General features: G+C 42.0%; 1 non-coding gene across 1 annotated transcript; it reads right to left on the bottom strand.

Moving 5' to 3' along the window:
- Positions 1-7994: 7994 nt before the first annotated feature.
- On the bottom strand, positions 7995-8184 carry LOC140733821 (U2 spliceosomal RNA). The gene has a single exon (XR_012100380.1). It is a non-coding gene; the product is annotated as a U2 spliceosomal RNA (small nuclear RNA).
- Between the last annotated feature and the right edge of the window lie 281 nt (positions 8185-8465).

The following is an 8465-nucleotide window of genomic DNA, read 5'->3' as shown; positions in this document are numbered from 1 at the left end:
ATATCTATTGGCATGTCCCTAGAGTGAGGGACTTAGATGGGGTGCAACTTGTAGGTGTGTTCAGGAAGGTTTCTTGACACAATATGTAGATAAGCCTACAAGAGGAGAGGCTGTATTTGATCTGGTATTGGGAAATGAACCTGGTCAGGTGTCAGATCTCTCAGTGGGAGAGTATTTTAGAGATAGTGATCACAATTCTATCTCCTTTACTATAGCATTGGAGAGGGATAGGTACAGACAAGTTAGAAAAGCATTTAATTGTAGTAAGGGGAAATATGAGGCTATCAGGCAAGAACTTGGAAGCATAAATTGGAAACAGATGTTCTCAGGGAAATGTATGGAAGAAATATGGCAAAAGTTCAGGGGATATTTGCATGGACTTCTGCATTGATACGTTCCAATAAGACGGAAAGGATGGTAGGGTACAGGAACCGTGGTGTACAAAGGCTGTTGTAAATCTAGTCAAGAAGAAAAGAAGAGCTTTTGAAAGGTTCAAAAAGCTAGGTAATGATAGAGATGTAGAAGATTATAAGGCTAGCAGGAAGCGGCTCAAGAAAGAAATTAGGAGAGCCAGAAGAGACCATGAGAAGGTCTTGGCAAGCAAGATCAAGCAAAAACCCCAAGGCATTCTACAAGTATGTGAAGATCAAGAGGATAAGACATGAGAGAATAGGACCAATCAAGTGTAACAGTGGAAAAGTGTGTATGGAACCAGAGGACATAGCACAGTTATTTGATGAGTACTTTGCATCACTATTCACTACGGAAAAGGATTTTGGAAATTGTAGGGATAACTTGCAGCAGACTGAAAAGCTTGAACATTTAGATATTAAGAAAGATGATGTGCTGGAGCTTTTGGAAAGCATCAAGTTGGATAAGTCACCGGGACTGGACGGGATGTACCGTAGGCTACTGTGGGAGGTGAGGGAGGAGATTGCTGAGCTTCTGGCAATGATCTTTGCACCATCAATGGGATGGGAGAGGTTCCAGAGGATTGGAGGCTTGCAGATGTTGTTCTGTTATTCAAGAAAGGGAGTAGAGACAGCCCGGAAAATTATAGACCAGTGAGTCTAACTTCAGTGGTTGGTAAGTTGATGGAGAAGATCATGAGAGGCAGGATTTATGAACATTTCGAGAGGCATAATATGATTAGGAATAGTCAGCATGGCTTTGTCAAGGGCAGGTCATGCTTTATGAGACTGATTGAATTCTTTGAGGATGTGACTTAACACATTGATGAAGGAAGAGCAGTAGATGTAGTGTATATGGATTTCAACAAGGCATTTGACAAGGTACCCATGCAAGGCTCATTGAGAAAGTAAGGAGGCATGGGATCCAAGGGGACATTGCTTTGTGAATCCAGAACTGGCATGCCCACAGAAGGCAAAGAGTGGTTGTAGATGGGTCATATTCTGCATGGAAGTCGGTCACCAGTGGTGTGCCTCAGGGATCTGTTCTGGGACCCTTACTCTTCGTGATTTTTATAAATGACCTGGATGAGGAAGTGGAGGGATGAGTTAGTAAATTTGCTGATGACACAAAGGTTGGCGGTGTTGTGGATAGTGTGGAGAACTGTCAGAGGTCACAGCGGGACATTAATAGGATGCAAAGCTGGGTTGAGAAGTGGCAGATGGAGTTCAACCCAGATAAGTGTGAGGTGGTTCAGTTTGGTAGGTCAAATATGATGGCAGAATATAATATTAATGGTAAGACTCTTGGTAGTGTGGAGGATCAGAGGGATCTTGGGGTCCAAATCCATAGGACACTCAAAGCTGCTGTGCAGGTTGACTCTGTGGTCAAGAAAGCATACGGTGCATTGGCCTTCATCAATCGTGGGATTAAGTTTAGGAGCCAAGAGGTAATGTAGCAGCTATATAGGACCCTGGTCAGACCCCACTTGGAGTACTGTGCCTAGTTCTGCTCGCCTCACTATAGGAAGGATGTGGAAGCCATAGAAATGGTGCAGAGGAGATTTACAAGGATGTTGCCTAGATTTGGAAGCATGCCTTATGAGAATAGGTTGAGTGAACTCAGCCTTTTTTCTTTCGAACGATGGAGATTGAGAAGTCACCTGATAGAGGTGTATAAGATGATCGTGTGGATAGTCAGAGGCTTTTTCCCAGGGCTGAAATGGCTAGCATGAGAGGGCAGAGTTTTAAGGTGCTTGGAAGTAGGTACTGAGGAGAGAGTGGTGAGGGAGTGGAATGGGCTGCCGACGACGATGGTGGAGGCGGTTATGATAGGGTCTTTTAAGAGACTCCTGGATAAGTATATAGAGCTCAGAAAAATAGAGGGCTATGGGTAACCCTAGGTAATTTCTCAAGTAAGGACATGTTCGGCATAGCATTGTGGGCCAAAGGGCCTGTATTGTGCTGTAGGTTTTCTATGTTTCAATGTTTCAACGGCTCATAGAGTCATAGAAATGTACAGCACAGAAACAGGCCCATCTAGTCAGTGTCAAACCTTCTAAACTGCCTACTCCAGTGGACCAGCACTTGGACCTAGCCCTCAGTAGCCCTACTATCCATGTACCTGTCCAAACTTCACTTAAACATTGAAATTGAGCTTTCATGGACCACTCATGCTGGCAGATTGTTCTACACTCTCACGACCCTCTGAGTGAAGAAGTTTCCTGTCATGTTCTCCTTAAACCTTTCACCTCTCACCCTTAACCCATGACCTCTGGTTGTAATCCCACTTTACCTCAGTGGTAGGAAGCCTGCTTGCATCTACCCTATCTACACCCTTCATAATTTTGTATATCTCTATCAAATCTCTTCGCAATCTTCTACAATGGACTCAAATGGACTGAATCAGGGTTAACAGCAAGTTAATAATGATAGTCATAATAACTTAATTATAGAGCACTTTTCATACACACAAATTAGCTCAAAGTGCTTTACAATGGGATAAAGTGCAAATGTGAAAACAAAATAAAAAATAAAAATAAAAGATAAAAAGACATTAGTTAAAATCAAGGGTAAATAAATAAATTAAGTTGGGAAATTTAAGAATACTCTGCCCACAAAGAAAAGTAAAAAGATCGACTATTTCTTAGATAATTGACAGATATCTAAGAAAGGGAGGTACCTGTGCAAATATTTGCAAATCACTTCACGTGAGTATTCCAAAGAAAGAATGATAAATGATTTCGTTTCTGCAGACTTTTTATAAACTGTTCATTAGATGCCTTTGTGAAATTGTGCTTTTTGGGAATAATTTAAGGTCTTCAATATAAAGGACAAAAGGGATTGAGAAATAACACACATGTGATGGCTGTGGAGAATCCCTCTCTCCACCCTCTCTGAAACAGGCTTAGAAAGGAATGTCTTCACTGCTTGTGGTGGAGGCACATTATTGGGTTTGCGTCTGTGAAACCTTACTCAGCAAGTAATAAGTCAAGACCTTGCTTTGTTAGCAGGAGCCTTCCCCTTTGACGAGCACAAAATATATTTACAACATGTATCTGCTTGCTTACCGGGATGCATTCCTGATTATGCAGTGCTGATCCTCCTAACTCAAAGGGGTTTAATAATCGCTTATTACAAGAAACTATGCCCGCCTGAAATCTTTTACAATCCTCTTAATGTTTGCCAAAACTCCATTTTCGAATCGTCAGCAAATTTGTATCTCTGCAGAACGACATTACTAATCCTTCACTAATGCAAACAATATTAAGTAATCCCATTTTTCTCTGGAAAGACCTCATTCAGTATTTTTAGAAAATGCCCTGCAGGACATCTATTGAATATCTGTATAAAAAACATATTTACTGCATTCCTTCCCTCAAGCTATCTAAACTCTCATTTCTTCAAAGCTTCTATTAACTTTGACAAATGTGACTTAGTTTCCTCAATTTTATGCAGCTCGAGTTAATCTTTGTTATGCTAATTTAATATCACATTCTGCATACGAAGTGGATCGCTTTAAACCCCAGGAACAAGTGAGCTGGACCACACAGGCAGTCAACTGCTTGTCTCTCATTCATATTGGGGCTGGGGAAGGGGTTGGTGGAGCTGGGGGAGAAAAACGCAGCAAATTCAGTCACTTGACGAGGCTAAATCTTCACTTTTGTTTTCACTCTTGAGAAATGTTTGCTGAGTGTTCCAGGGCTTAGGAATCCCAAAAGTAAAAGGGAGATGAAGAGGAACAGATCCTGGTGCATTGCTGCAAGAGCAAGGTGACGACTGCCCCCCTGCCCTGGCAAGCACAACTTCCACCATATCCATTTTTAAAGGGGAGTTTAGATTTGTCTTGGCAGGCCAACTTTATATTGCAAGTTTGGTATGCCAAATTCAGACAGGTAGATGGTGAGAAGGTGTTTTAAAAAGCTGTTGTTGCAGTGACGGGGTTACATTGACTTTTGGATGATGGTTTCCAATCACTTGTCTAGCCTGTATCTGAATGCATGAGATTCTGAAGATGCCGGAAACCCACAATATGCTGGAGGAACTAAGCAGGTCAGGCAGCATCCATGGAGGGGAATGAACAGTCGATATTTCAGGCTGAGGACCTTCACTAGTCCGGATAAAGGGTCTCTGTCTGAAACATAAATGGTTTATTTCTTTCCAGAAAGGCTGCCTGACCTGCTGAGTTTCCCCACCCTTAAATCCTGCCTTTACCTGAAGATACTTTGTCAGTTACATGGGGATAGCGAGAAGGGTCTAACGTCACTGTTAAATGTTTGCAGGAAAACCAAATGCATTACTGCCATCGGAGAGGAGGTACAAGAACCTGAAGATCCACACCCAACCTGGTCCATCATGGGCACTAGCCTCCCCACCACTGAGGACATCTTCAAAAGGCAACGCCTCAAAAAGGCAGCATCCATCAGTAAGGATCCTCATTACCCAGGGCATGCCCTCTTCTCATTGCTACCAACAAGCAGGAAGTACACACTCAAATCTTCAGGATCAACTTCTTCCTCTCCACCATCAGATTTCTGAATGAACAATAAACTCATGAATACACCTCACTATTATTTCCTCTCTATTGCGCTACTTATTTAATTTTGTTTATATATTTTAATGTAATTTATAGTTTTATTATTATGTATTGCAATGCACTGCTGCTGCAAAACAACAAATCTGTCATCAGGGACCCCCAGCACCCAGGACATGACCTCTTCTCATTACTACTAGGTACAGGAGCCGGGGGGGGGGTGGGGGGGCAACACACTCTCAAAATTTTTGAAGTGGCTTCTTCCCCTCCGTCATCAGAATTCTGAATGGTCATGAACCCATGAACACCACCCCACCAGGCAGTCCTGATGAAGAGTTTCGGCGGGAAACATTGACCGTGTATTCATTTGCCAGACCTGCTGAGGTCCTCCAGCATTTTGTGTGTGTTTACCTCTTTCGCACTGTTTATTTATTTGTGTGGTTTTCCATACTTTTACGCTTTACTGCTGCTGCCAAGCAACAAATTTCACACATATGTCAGGACAAAAAGCCCTGACTTCTTATCTGTCCCTTGCAAATGTATCTTGTATCAAACGGACTCTGAGGCCGGACCCTGGAATCGATTTAGGTCATTAAGATGCCACATTAGCCCAAGTTCTTGCTGTTTTGAAGCCCGCAGAGAAGCCACTGCGCAGATGAAAAGAGAAAAAAAAAATCACAGCCAAAAAAATACATTGAGTTGACTAAAGCTTTGGAAGAAAACATAACTGACATATTACTGAAAGATGATGATCAATTATAAGCGACCACAGATGTGCTCCTGTAGTAAACCAACATTTCTGAGGGGCACGTGGCTGCCAGAAGCTGCAACCACCTAACCACGTTCGAAAACATTGTAGGATCTCCAGGCAAGAGAAAGACTTAACAGCACCACCATGTGATGGTATGTAAAATTAATCTCTTCAAGTCTGTACTGTGGTTCTAACGTTAGCTACTATCTGTCGTGAATGTGATGTTGGCTACCGGAGAGATATTCAAGCTGGTGATATTAAAGTCTGCCTGCATCACAACAAGAAGACATTCTCCTGGAAGGTGGGTAGTGTTGTATGCTTAATATTTCAATAATATTTGAGTAATCATACATACATTGGCTGATTAAGCCTTCTCTTTCATTTAAACAAATGAGAATGGGGTGGCACAGTAACGCACAATGAACCATCGACCTGGGTTCAAATCTCGCTGTCTGTAAGGAGTTTGTACGTTCTCCCCGTGACCGCGTAGGTTTCCTCTGGGTGCTTCATTTTCCTCCCACAGTCCAAAGATGTACAGGTTGGAAGGTTAATTGGCCATTGTAGATTGTCCTGTGATTAGGCTAGGGTTAAATTGGGGGATTACTGGGCAGCACGGCTCCAAAGGTCTGGAAGAGTTTACTCCACGCTGTATGTCAATAAAATAAATAAGTAAATAAATAAATATCTATATAAAGACTAGTAATATGTAACAATACATTAATTGTATATATCATCACCCTATCACACCATACATGCACATCTTGCTTAAAGTAAAGGCAAAGCTAGGCCTGCATTTTGGACTCCTGTGACCTCCTTGGAATTAGCTTAACGTTTTGAAGTTACAAATAATAACAATTAGGTAGGGGAGGGGCTAAAGTAAGAAACTGGAAGAGGATGGGTGGAAGGGATAAAGAGCTGAAGAAGATCATAAGACCATAAGACATAGGCACAGAATTAGGCCATTTGGCCCATCGAGTCTACTCCACCATTTCATCACGGCTGATCCAATTTTTCTCTCAGCCCCAATCTCCTGCCTACTCCCTGAATCCCTTCATGCCCTGACCAACCAAGAATCTACCAACCTCTGTCATAAATATATAGTGCCTATAAAAAATATTCACCCCACCCCTTTTGGAAGTTTTCATGTTTTATTGTTTTACAACATTGAATCACAATGAATTTAATTTGGCTTTTTTGACACTGATCAACAGAAAAAGACTCTTTCATGTCAAAATGAAAACAAATCTCTACAAAGTGATCTAAATTAATTACAAATATAAAACACAAAATAATTGATTGCACAAGTATTCACCCCCTTCAAGTCAGTATTTAGTACATGCACCTTTGGCAGCAATTACAGTCTGTGTGGATAGGTCTCCATCAGCTTTGCACATCTGGACACTCACTGCAATTTTTCCCCATTCTTCTTTACAAAACTGCTCAAGCTCTGTCGGATTGCATGGGCATCGTGAGTGAACAGCATTTTTCAAGTCCAGCCACAGGATCACAATTGGATTGAGGTCTGGACTCCGACTTGGAGAGTCCAGGACGTTAATTTTGTTGTTTTTAAGCCATTCCTATGTAGCTTTGGCTTTATGCTTGGGGTCATTGTCCTGCTGGAAAACAAATCTCCCAAGTTGCAGTTCTCTTGCAGATTGCATCAGGTTTTCCTCCAGGATTTCCCTGTATTTTGCTGCATTCATTTTATCTTCTACCGTCACAAGTCTTCCAAGACCTACTGCAGTGAAGCATCCCCACAGCATGATGCAGCCACCACCATGCTTCACGGTAGGGATGGTGTGTTTTTGATGATGTGTGGTGTTTGGTTTCTGCCAACCATGGCGTTTAGTCTGATGGCCAAAAAGTTCAATTTTGATTTCATCAGACCATAGAAACTTCTTCCAGCTGACTTCAGAGTCTCCCACATGCCTTCTGGCAAACTCCAGCTGAAATTTCATGTGAGTTTTCCCAACTGTGGCTTTCGTTTTGCTACTCTCCCATAAAGCTGCGACTCCAAGCAACAGTTGTTGTATGTGCAGTCTCTCCCATCTCAGCCACTGAAGCTTGTAACTCCTCCAGAGTTGTCCGAAGTCTCTTGGTGGCCTCCCTCACTGGTCCCCTTCTTGCGCAGTCACTCAGTTTTTGGGGACAGCCTCCTTTAGGCCGTATCTTTCCATTTCTGGATGATTGACTTAACTGTACTCCACGGGATATTCAGTGACCTGAAAATTTTCATGTATCCATCTCCTGACTTGTGCTTTTCTTTTTTTTTCTACTCTTTATTTGTTGTCATCTTCCCGAGGGGAGGTGCACCATTCCCGGAGGCACTGCAATAGCGGGTCGATGCGTGGAGTGGACGGAGCAAGCCCCTATTCCATTTCCCTGTTCCAAAAATCAATTTAATATATAGTCCCCAGGTAAGGGACGTATCAGATATTAAACTGATAAGAACAGATCTGACTTGTGCTTTTCAATAACCTTTTTGCGGAGATGTTTGGAGTGTTCTTTTGTCTTCATGGTGTAGTTTTTGCCAGGATGCTGACTTATCAGCAGATGGATCTTCCAAATACAGGTGTACTTTTACTACAATCAATTGAAACACCTTGACTGCACACATCTCCAAAAACAGATCTCAATTAAACTAATTATGTGACTTCTAAAACCAATTGTCATATTAAAGGGGGTGCAATCAATTATTTTGTGTTTTATATTTCTAATTAATTCAGATCACTTTGTAGAGATCTGTTTTCACTTCGACATGAAAGAGTCTTTT

Source organism: Hemitrygon akajei, chromosome 9 (genome assembly GCF_048418815.1).
Source record: "Hemitrygon akajei chromosome 9, sHemAka1.3, whole genome shotgun sequence".
Taxonomy (NCBI): Eukaryota; Metazoa; Chordata; class Chondrichthyes; order Myliobatiformes; family Dasyatidae; genus Hemitrygon; species Hemitrygon akajei.
Note: the sequence above shows the minus strand (reverse complement) of the source record. Positions and strands in the feature narration are given on the sequence as shown.